This window comes from Musca autumnalis, unplaced genomic scaffold, assembly GCF_047663935.1.
Source record: "Musca autumnalis isolate F117 unplaced genomic scaffold, ASM4766393v1 scaffold_2, whole genome shotgun sequence".
In the NCBI taxonomy this organism is placed as follows: Eukaryota; Metazoa; Arthropoda; class Insecta; order Diptera; family Muscidae; genus Musca; species Musca autumnalis.
This window is the reverse complement of record NW_027411755.1, coordinates 5,076,627-5,089,092: the sequence shown is the minus strand read 5'-3', so window position 1 is coordinate 5,089,092 and position 12,466 is coordinate 5,076,627. Positions and strand designations below refer to the sequence as shown.

Below are 12,466 nucleotides of genomic sequence, written 5' to 3'. Positions count from 1 at the left end.
CAAATTACAACAACAAGGGCAAAAACAGTAAAAGTTCATATTAGTTTCTTGATCACTTTAGTATTCTTCTTCGTCTTAATTTTCTTTGAACAAAAATTGTGGCTATAATCTCTGCACCAAAGTGTAACAATTTAAGCTACTTAACCAAAACTAATAACAAACTTTTACAATTGAATTAATGCCGGACATTGAACAAAAAAAAAATCTCACAATCTTAAGGACGCAAAAAGAAGAAGAAGTCGAAGAATACGGGGGAAAAGAAGAAAAAGGAAAGCAAGGCTCAATTAGAAGAGACACACACAGAATGATTCACATTCAAATTTCACACATGACAAAAGAAATTCGAAACTATGGATAGATGAATATTTCACACGTTTTGGCAAACATTGATACGACGACGCATTGCCCATTCAATTCACAAGGCCAATGACAACCATAGACGGAGGGACGGACGGCTGAGACAAGTCACATTTATGTTTGTTCGTTGCTCACCTCTGAAACTCAGTTTGGGGACAAATAAACGTCCGAACATACGAAGTGTTCAAGTGGCACAAGTAATTAGCAACAAGTGTAATTAGTTTCCAAACACGTTCCAACCTCACCTTAACCACTATAAAATGTTCAACAACAGCAGTATTGTGCTGAAAAGGACATGAGTTCTTAATTAAGATACAGTTTGAATAGACTGGAAAGCTTAAGGCTGGGTGAAACAAAAACAACAACAACTGATATCAACTAAAGAACAGTCAGCCATCCTTCACCCACCTACACTTCCTCTTGGCCAACTCAACTCAAACTAAACCTGGGTGATATACAAATATAGACAATTAGGTGTACATCCCAAATAACAGGGGATTTTGTTTGTGTGTGGGTGTGTGAGTGAGGACATGGTCAATAGATGCAAAGGACCAAGGCCTTAGAGATTGACATAAATAGTCAACTAACTACAAGTGTGGTTAGTTTCAATGACCGTTGCTAAGCAAACTAACCAAAGTGGCATGTCGTCCATGTTCCGTTTACTTAGGTAGTAGGTGGGTGAGTGTGAGCAGCTGTGTGTGAATTTGCATGCTTATGTTTGCAACTATTGAATGTTTGTCGAATGTAATTTGCTATAAAACGAAAGCTTTAAATTTGAAAGTGATGTACGGTGATGTGAAATCAATATTTAGAAGTTATTAAAAAAATCCTCTTGGGCAAAGCCAATAAAAATTGAATGTTTGCATAATAAACTTGTGCCGCATTGCTTACCACAGACCTTAAACAAGGTATCTTTATCTGCACCTCAAATGCTGCTGGCCAGCGACTTGAGGGTTTTGTTCCTATTGATCTGATCTTGTTGGAAATAACTTTGGCTTTCTTGGCCGACTTAAACATACTATCGAACGGTACACCCAATATCATGGAGTAGTCTGTGGCCGGTATCAGGACACCATCGACACCATTACGTTCGGTGGAAGCCCGATTCCATCCGTTTATGTCGAGAACAGTATGGCAGTAGACTTAGCGGCAAATATTTTCATATTCCTCAGATGGAAGAACTGCACTAGGTCAACCATGCCGCCCGGAGCGTGTCATTTCAGAACCCTATGGCCTGTATGATTAACCTCTGCTAACATCCATGTTGTTGTTGTTGGTGTTGTAACTGTGTTTATTACTGTATGTTTGTGTGTTCGTTCTTCTGCTCAATATGGCTCTGGATCTATCTCCAGTTTGAGGAAAGTGGCAGTTTCAATGGGTAGGTTTGGCAGGGCAGTTGCTGCTCTGGTTTGTCTTGGAAGCTGACGCTCCTCAGCTGGGGGATATACTCCGATGACTTTATTCACAATATATTTGCTTATCGTCTTAGCAACTGCGTCCGTGTGAATGCTATTTAAACCTGGCATATCAAGTTGATCTAGGGGTTCTCTCCTGTATTGTTGGACCTCTTTTTCTAGAGTGTTCCTGAAGTGCCTGGGTGTGTCGGGCCTACCTACAAAATAGTGATTGGGATGGCTCTCACGGTAACACCCGAGCAAGTGCGACAACGAAAGCATCTCTTTGTCTCCTCACGTAGATTGTCCACTGAGGACATGAGGAGGCACCCTGTTGCTGTTTACAGGGCGGCATTCTGATAGATTTAAATCTTCCCCAATTCGTATCACATAATCTCGGGTATCAAACTGGATCCGCAAGGCTTACCACAGACTGGACTATCTCGATATATGGTTTAGGTTTCTTTGTCTGCATCCCAAGTGCTGCCGGCTAGGGACTTGAGGACCTATTTCCTACTTCTCAGTTTGTCGCAGATAGCTGTGGCATGCGTGCACGACTTGAACGTTGTGTCAAATTTGACTATTAGAATTTTAGGGCAGTGTGTGGTCGGAATTCTGCTACCATCGACCACGATATTCAACTCTCTTCCAAACTGCGCAGTCAATGTGGTGAACAGAGTGGCCGATTTATATTCCTCCATGCTGCCCTCTACGGGGTTTGGTCTTCTTGTTCCTGAATTCCACGTACGACTGGCATTCACACATATAATTGACTATCCAACGTTACAAGCTTGGATCTGCTTGTCTGCTCAATGTTCTCAAACAGTGTGAAGTGCCTGATAAAATCAAAGACTTTTGATAAGTCAAGCGCCACCATCACTGTTCTATCACACGGCGGTCTCGGGTGGAGACCTTGACAAATATGTGTGCAGATAGCGTGTAGCGCTGTTGTCGTGTTGTGCTGCTTACGGAATCCATGCTGGTGATCGGCAACGGGATAGCTATTTCTGACGCTGGGGAGGCTAAGGCCTCAAGGGTCTTTGCTATTGACGACAAGAGCGAAATCGGCATGTACGATTCACTTTTGTTGGCATCCTTGCTTAGCTTCTGTAGCGGGACCACCCTGCCCATTTTCCAGACTTAGGGAACAATGAGGGTGGCTAGCGACAAGTTGAGAACAAATACTCAACTTCGGGTTCATCTAGTTGCTTAATAATAACCATAGAGATTCCGTTTGGGCCCAACGCTTTGGATGATTTCCCGTTTCGGATTACATCTGCAACATCGCTTATCGTAAATTGCGGTGGTACTTCCTGGGCTGAGAGGGCCTTTATATGGCGCAGCGCACTTCTTTCCGCCCTATCAATCTCGGGATGCACAATAAATCGCCGGTTAAAATAACACGCACGTTTATTCGAGTCTTTCACTGTCAAGTCGTTCTATCATCGCTTATAAGCCTGTTGACTTCAAAAGTAAGTTTTCTATCTCTTGGATTTTCTGGGTTCGTACGACGAATCTCATCACGCTCATTGTCTAGTCCTAGGCTGGTACCTTTGATCTGTCTAATTTCGGTTATTCGAACAGGTATGTAGGAAGCGACTGCCTAAAAATTCTATCAGCTATCCGAGGATCTCAAGGGTTGGGAATCTCTTTGAAGCGGTGGTAAATTCTCTGAACCCTTGCCAATTAGCTTTTCCATAGTTCAGAAATTTCGGCGGTCAGAGGCTTATGATGAGCATGAAGTCCCCAAAAACGAACTAATATCAGGACCAACTATTCATTGGCGTTATGTACACATTGAGTAACTCTACCTCCGCAGTCGCACCATTTACTGCTTCCCCCATACTTTCCATGTATGAGTCACGAGAGTCAAGCTGGTGTAGAAGGAAGGCAAGTCCTCCTCCTCCGATCCTTTCTCCAAACGTTGTAAACATAGCAACGTTGCAAGCTACAGGTGACAGTGAACTTTGTTTTCTGGATCGCGGTGACCATGATGTTTCTCCGACTCATAAAGTCTACAATGAATTGCAGGAACGATGGCTTTTCGGGGCGCTGAACAACAACATATAGTTTGTTGTTCTTGTTGATGAGACTGCGGGGGTGTATCGTATTACGACGACGAAGTTGGAGACATCCTTGGAGGTATTCTGGCGTAGGAAGCAGCAACTTAACTCCTATCACATAGTTCTGGAGGCGGTTAATATCAGAGCAGGGTCGGATGTGTCCCCCTATACCAGGTCTCATTTTGGTTATTTATATAAAAGGGTCTCAGCCTTAGTATGATCCATGTATGTGCTGATAGCAGTATTGGTTGCAAAAATATAAACATTTGCGTTGCAACTATGTGGTCTCATGGTTAAACCAGAAATTTTCAGCCTACTTGACATTAGAATATTTTGATTATAGCTTTCATATGCGCCCATTTTCACCTAAATAGCCCCATTAGTTACTTAGTTTTATAACTTTATTGTTTTTGCTTTTCAAAAGAGTCAAACTTAATCCCATAGTCGTTGTTTTAATATTTTATTAAAAGAACTTTAATTTATCATTATTCTTACTTACTTACTTAGTTGGCCCATTACAGAACATTTGTTCCATAGACCGAACTAAGAAAAGATCTCCATTCCTCTCTGTTTTTCGCTTGACTTTTGGGAATACCGCGCCTTTCCATTTCTTTATCCACTTGTGTGCTCCATCGAAGATTAGGCCTGCCGATTCTGCGTGCACCGCCATGTGGCATGTATTCATACGCCTTTTTAGCGGGTTCATCATCGCTCCTTCTCATGATATGGCCTAGCCAACGCAATCGTTGCATCTCGATACGTTTAACTATATGCATGTCTTTGTATAGCTTATATAGCTCGTGGTTCATACGACGTCGATATTCACCGTCAACGCAAATCGGCCCGTAGATCTTTCGAAGAATTTTCCTCTCAAACACACCAAGCACTGCCTTATCTGCTTGCGCAAGTACCCATGCTTCGGAGCCATACATTAGCACGGGTAGTATCAGCGTTTTGTATAGTGTTATTTTTGTTTGACGAGATGTGGCTTTGTTTTTAAATTGCTTACTTAATCCATAGTAGCATCTGTTGGCCAATACAATTCTTCTTCTTATTTCACAACTGATGTTGTTTGTTGTGTTTATGGCAGTGCCGAGGTAGACGAAGTCTTTAACTACCTCAAAATTGTAGGTACCAACTTCTACGGTTGGTCCGAGCTCTATGGACGCTTTGCGCGTCGACACCATCAATTTGGTCTTTTCGCCGTTTACCGCCAGACCCACTTTCGCAGATTCTGCTTCGACCTTCCTAAAGGTATCAGTTACTTCCTTTACTGATCGTCCCATGATGTCTATGTCATCAGCATAGGCAAGTAACATGTGGCTATTGGTGTAAATTGTGCCATTTCTTTTGACATTTGCATCTCGTATTACCTTTTCCAGCAAAATGTTGAATAGGTCACACGAAAGGCTGTCTCCTTGTCTGAAACCTCTTTTGGTACAAAATTCTTCGGAGAGGTTCTTTCCAATTTTAACTGAGGACCTAGTATCAGTTAGAGTCATCTTACAAAGCCGGATGAGCTTTGCGGGAATACCAAATTCAGACATTGCATGGAATACCTTTGATCGGAGGGGACTGTCGAATGCTGCTTTATAATCGACAAAAAGGTGAAATGTGTCGATCTGCATCTCTTGGGTCTTCTCTAGGATTTGCCGCAGGGTAAATATCTGGTCAATGGTGGACTTGCCAGGTCTAAAGCCACATTGGTATGGTCCAATTATCTCGTTGACCATAGGCTTTATTCGTTCGCACAGTATCCCTGACACTATCTTATAGGCAATAGGGAGTAGACTTATGCCCCTATAGTTGGAGCATACAGTCTTATCTCCTTTTTTGTGGACGGGACATAGGATGCTCAGGTTCCAATCGTCGGGTACGCGTTCTTCCTGCCAGATGGTGCTAACTAGCTGATGCATACACCTTATCAGCGCATCGCCTCCGGTTTTAAACAGCTCGGCTGGTAAGCCATCGGCTCCTGCTGCTTTATTATTCTTCAGCCGGTTGATTGCTGTTTTTACCTCATCTTGGCCGGGTGGTATACATTCTATACCATCTTCTGGGATTGGATCTGCGGTATCATCGTCTTCGCCACTATTGGATACCAGCAGATTGGAGAAATGTTCCTTCCATATCCTGAGCACGCTATCTGTATCTGTTACCAGATTACCTTGCTGGTCTCTACAGGAGGACGTGCCTGTACCAAAGCCATCTGTTTGATGTTTCACTCTTTGGTAGAATTTTCGGACTTCATTCTGGCTCCTGTACATCTCGATTTTTTCACACTCCCGCTTTTCCATTTCTCTCTTTTTCTTGCGGAAAAGACGTTTCTCTTCTCTCCTTTTCTCCCGATATCTCTCTCGTGCGCTACGCGTTGCTACTGATTGTAAAGTAGCTCTATATGCCGCATTTTTATCTTCGGTAGCAGCACGACACTCCTGGTCATACCATGAATTCCTTTGTGGAGGTCTCTGAAATCCAAGTATGGATTTTGCGGCTGTTTGCATGGAGTGGGCAATATTTTGCCATTGTGTTGTTATGTTATCGGGACAAGGAGTGCTCGCGTTAAGCAATTGGGCTAGTTGAGTGGAATATGCTGTGGCTATCTGTTGTGTTTGCAGCCTATCGATGTCCAACTTCCGCGTTGTGTCTGTTCGTGCTTTATTTGCAACGTTTAGACGGGTACGTACCTTTGCTGCAACAAGATAGTGGTCCGAATCAATGTTTGCGCCTCGGAACGCTCGTACATCCAACACGCTGGATGAATGTCTTCCATCTATCACAACATGATCAATTTGATTACTTGTTGTTTGATCTGGGGACAGCCAGGTGCCCTTATGAATATCGAGATGATTAAATCTGGTACTGCTAACTACCATGTTTTTTGCAGCTGCAAAGTCTATCAGCCTCATACCATTGTCAGATGTTTCACTGTGGAGACTGAATTTCCCGACTGTTGGGCCAAAGATATTCTCCTTTCCAATTTTGGCATTAAAATCGCCTAGAATGATTTTAATGTCATGGGCAGGGCAACGGTCATATGTTTCTTCTAAGCGCTCGTAAAATATATCTTTGGTCTGTTCGTCCTTTTCTTCAGTGGGAGCATGAGCGCAAATAAAGCTGATGTTGAAGAATTTAGCTTTTATTCGAATTGCAGCAAGTCTTTCATTCACTGGGGTGAAGCTGGATACCAGATGTTTTAGTCTCCGACTAACTACGAATCCGCAACCAAACTCATGCTTTACGTCATGGCAGCTATAATACAGTGCGTCACCTTTAGGTGTTGTTGTGACGCCTTTCCCAATCCATCGTATTTCCTGTATGGCAGTAATATCGGCCTTGTACTTTTCAAGTACGTCTGCCAATGCGAAGACTGCACCTTCTCTATAAAGAGTGCGAACATTCCAGGTGCAGATTCGCAGATCATGGTCCTTAAAACGTTTGCGGGGTTCGTCAACTTTAGAGGGGTTTGTTTTTCTTTTCTTTCGTTTTTTCATAGTAGGCAGTTTTTTTCTAGGGGAGGGTTACTAACCCGACGCCCAAACCCAAGTTTTTAACGTTCTTATGGGTGAACGCGCGGCACATGTTAGCTCACTACCTTTAACGGGTGTTAAAGGCAGTTCCCCAGGTGACACCACGGGGAGGTCAGTGTCCACTTGAGATGAAAGAGGGACCAAGATAAATCCTGGGCTTTGCCATGTTAAAACCGGTCAGGACCGTTCCTTGGTATCTTCCATCCCCTACGTCATTATTATTCTATCATCCCAAATAAGAAAGCCTAACCCTCGTAATATATAGCTTTTCTTTTAACCCAAGTCTAATATTGATTATTCAGAAGATAGAGGAATGTTTCAGCTTTCATATCGACACCTCCAAATAATAGTATGCTAAGTCTAAAAAGTGAGTTTTGCAGGAGAAGCTCTCAAAGTTTGGACATTTTTTTGAACTTCTGTACTATGCAAAGTCAATATTTGTTTATAACTTCTGTTCGGATTGACCGATCATTACCAAAATTAGACAGAATTTAAGTTAAAGGACGTTCGACACCTCCAAATAATAGTTTGCTAATTCTGAAAAGCGAGTTTTGCAGGACAAGCTCTAAAAGTTTGGAAATTTCTTTGACCTTCAGTACTATGCTAAGTAAATATTTGTTAATAACTTCTGTTCGGATTGTCCGATCATTACCAAAATTTGACAGAATTTAAGTTAAAGGACGTTAAATATAAAAATGTAAAGAACTTGAAAACATGCTAACTCGACTTAGCATACTATTATTTGGAGGCGTCGATATAATACCATTTGTACCTTAAGTAATACGTTGTCCATAGCTTCACTACATTTCAAATTTTTTTCTTTTCTTTTAGGATCTTGCCGCACCAGCATTTTAAGCTGCTAAAAATGGTCAAGACTATTGATTTCACTTCTACTGGCAGCAGGTGCCTACGAAAGCGAATACGCCTACACCTCTGTAGATAGCTGGACATATGGGTCATTATCTGGATGCTGTGCGTTGTGATGGTCGTTCAGCAGTGGTGACTGAACTACTATAACATAGGCCAAACTTTGGTTTGTTAGCGGTAAGGAGATTTTTTAACAGAAGTCCTCCTAGAGATTTTTGCTGTTGCTATGTCTGGCCATACGAAGGTTGTTAAGCAACTAATAGTTCCAGGTGCTGATATTACACATGTTAATTAGGACAGCATGATAGCACTACAAGTAGCTCGTCAATAAAAAATATTTCCTCCATTTGCTAAGAAATCAACAAAGCTAAAATCTACCCCCACCAAATACATAGAAGAAGTTTAAACGCAACTACAAATAACTAGACAGCGGAATTTTATGCAACCCCTATTTTTGGTTCGATTCATGTCAAATTTTGGGTCTGGGCATATTTTTGGCTTCTGATTACATTGCAATCAAAACATATGACACATGCAAAATTATGCAAAATGCATAAATTTTTGCATATTTTTTATGCAACAAATATTTCAATAATAGGTACAAAAATGATTGTGTGTACAATTTTCTGTTTAAAATTCTCTTCAGACAAGTCAATAAAATAGAGAAATGTATAACCACAGCCTCAGCCTTCAAAATACCGAAAATCGGGAGGTATCGTTCTATGGGGCTACATGAAGGCCTAAACCTAAACCGACAAGTTTTTGGTGGAAAGTTGTTTACCCCCAAGGAGGACTTAATACCAAATTTCAGCGATTTTGGCGGGATATTGGGGCCACAACCTTCAAAATACCAGAAATCCGGAGGTACCGTTCTGTGGGGGCTATATGCAGACGTGGACCTATACCGATAAATTTCATGTGGAAAGTTGTATACCCCCAACGAAGACTTAATACCAAATTTCAGCCATTTCGGAGGGATATTGAGGCCACAACCTTCAAAATACCAGAAATCCGGAGGTACCATTCTATGGGGGCTATATGAAGACGTGGACCTATACCGACAAATTTCAGGTGCAAAGTTTTATACCCACAACGAAGACAAAATGCCAAATTTCGGTCATTTCGGTGGGATATTGAGGACATAACCTTAAAAATACCGAAAATCGGGAGGTCCCATTCTATGGGGGCTATATGAAGACGACCGACAAATTTCGGGCGGAGTGTTTTATGCCCCCAACGAAGACTAAATACCAATTTTTAGTCATTTCGTTGGGATATTGAGGCTACAACTTTCAAAATACCGAATATCGGTAGGTACCGTTCTATGGGGGTTATATAAAGACGTGGATCTATGCGGACAATATTCAGTTGTAAAGTTGCATACCCCTAACGAAGACTTAATACCAAATTTCAGCCATTTCGGTGGGATATTTAGACCACAAATCCTAGAATATATTTTTGCATATGCTCATTTTATGCAGATATGTAAAAATATGTCAAAATATGCACGATATGCAGAATATGCAAAATATGCAAAAATTTCTGGGCCTTATTCGTTTGATTTTGTAATAAAATTAGTTTCTGTCTAATCAGATTTTCTCTATGACCATCCTAACCATATATACATTTGCATAGGATTCCGCTGTCTACAAATAACATATAGAAACAGAGCTTAAATTAATAGAGCCTTAACTTTGTTCTCCATTTATTGTCTTTATTATTTATTACAAATTAATTTTAAAAAATACATACATATGTATAATATAAAAATTAACATCCTTTACCTAAAGAATCTTATGATAATAATTCATACCGTAATTATAATTTATATTGATAACATAACATTCGATCGATATGGTTTCAATTCCGTATCTTCATTTCGATTGTTTTTGTTTTATCTTATTCTTTTTATCATTTCTTTATTTTATCTTTCGAAATGTCAGATTGTTTAGTTTTTACATATGGTTAATTTTTGTTTGAAGAAAAAAGTGGTTTTTACGAAAAAATCGTGTGGCAATACTTTGTTAATAATTGGTTTCGTTAATTGAGAAATAATTATAATTTGCGAATTTTTTAAACAAAATGATACAAAATATGAAAATAATTTTTTTTTTATTTTTTTCTTATTAAGGCGTAGACCATTTATAGTGATATTTAATTAATTCTCTTTCGAGTTGAGCTGTTAGGCCTTTAGAGGTACATTGAAAAATTAGGAGTCTACCGAAGTCCCACGCATCCAACCATTACACTACGTTTCACGGGTGGTAAAGCCGATCTTCAGGTGTATTAGGATGTTGTTGTTGTGGCAGACGAAGGCAAAGCTTGGAAACTAGTATTTATATCGCACTTCATTAGATAAATGTATATGCGAAATTATGTCAGTTAATTGAAACTCCAAACTTTTCCTATAGTCCTGCTTGGTAAATCTTCTGATATAGAAGAGCAATTACTAATGATGTAGGAATAAAACTTACCATAGTATTTGTGAACATTGAAAAATGGGATTACCAAGCAGGACTATAGGAAAAGTTTGGAGTTTCAATTAACTGACATAATTTCGCATATACATTTATCTAATGAAGTGCGATATAAATACTAGTTTCCAAGCTTTGCCTTCGTCTGCCACAACAACAACATCCTAATACACCTGAAGATCGGCTTTACCACCCGTGAAACGAAGTGTAATGTTTGGATGCGTGGGACTTCGGTAGACTCCTAATTTTTCAATGTACCTCTAAAGGCCTAACAGCTCAACTCGAAAGAGAATTAATAAAATTTGATTTTGTTAATAAAACAATATTTTTTATTATTATTTTTAAGTGTTTTTGGGGTATTTTAAAACGACATGTTTAAAAAGGATGCAATTCCACTTGCAAACAAAAAAGCGGTTTCATTCCGAAAAAAAATTTGTCGTTTTCTGGAGAAGCTAAATACGGAATCAATTCCACTTTCGATTAGAACTCGTTTCTGTGACATGCCTGAATATTAAAAAAAAAAACTGATTGTAAATAGTTAAATAATAACAAAGAACATTGTTAAAACCTAGCAATTTTTAAACTTGTGAAATATCTATTCCATCTAAAGTACTTTGTTATATTGTAAGAATATGATCTAAACCAGTCCTTTCTTTAAGTTTAACCTATAATATCCCATTGTAAACTGTTACATATAACTTAATGTATTTATAACCAAAAAAAAAAAAATATTACCAATAATAATTTTTTATTTTATTTATTTTATTTCCATAAAATTTGCTAAAATTACAGAAAATAAAACATTTACAGAGTGGAGCATAATTTATTTGGGTTAGAAATATAATTTTCATTAGCTTTTGCTTTAAATTTCGTTGAAAATCCAGACATACAAGATACCAGTTCCTATTTAATTTAGCCAAGTATATACCATAACTACTCAACTTACTTCTCTTCATCTACTTCCAGCACAAAACATCGATCAAGAATGCGGAACCTTTTTGTTTATTTTCATTTTCAATCCAACAAGCAATAACCATAACAACTGTTCTATCATTATTTTCAAACCTTTCAAGGATGACCACAATGAAACTGAGGTCTGAGAGTGATGTAGTCACTATACGACTATATATGGATTGCTGCACGTCCTTAAACCTAACCTAAACTAAGATTTAAAATTAATATAGAATGTTTGTGAATTTAATTTTGAAGTTTTTATATGTACATATTGTTAAACATCACAAAAAATAACAAACAGTTTGGTCAAAATGTTTTACAAACTAAAAGTGATTACATATAATTGAAAAATAAAGAAATTACAACTTAAAATAATTATATTTTCATTTTAAGTTATTTGTAGGTATAAGAATTTTTATTCTCAACGAATGTCGTTGATGGGTCTTATTATGTTATTGCAATCACGCATATACATATGTATGAATTGGTAGAATTTAAAATTACTCATGTGACCTCTTATAAAAATCCCCAATAAAAGTTATAATTGGACGAATCTCAAAAATAAGATTTTTTTATTGTTTCCTAATTTGCACTTTGAAAATAATGATTCGTCATATCTGGGTTCCACTGTCAAAAGAATTGACAATTTTATACAGTGGAACCTCTTTGGTAATTTTGGTTTTGCCCTCAGAGATCATGTGATTCAATAGATGGCGCTATTTTCACACATTTGCCAATGCTGCCAACTATTTTAATGTTGAAAATATCCCATTAATAAAGCATGGCATACCTTTAGGCGCAACAGAATATTCTTACTTTCAACTTAA

At 38.8% G+C, this 12,466-nt stretch overlaps 1 long non-coding RNA gene across 1 annotated transcript; it reads left to right on the top strand.

The window, feature by feature from the left end:
• The first annotated feature begins 8,175 nt into the window (after positions 1-8,175).
• On the top strand, positions 8,176-12,011 carry LOC141393571 (uncharacterized). The gene is made up of 2 exons (XR_012410124.1): positions 8,176-8,388; positions 11,652-12,011. It is a non-coding gene; the product is annotated as an uncharacterized lncRNA (long non-coding RNA).
• Positions 12,012-12,466: the final 455 nt, after the last annotated feature.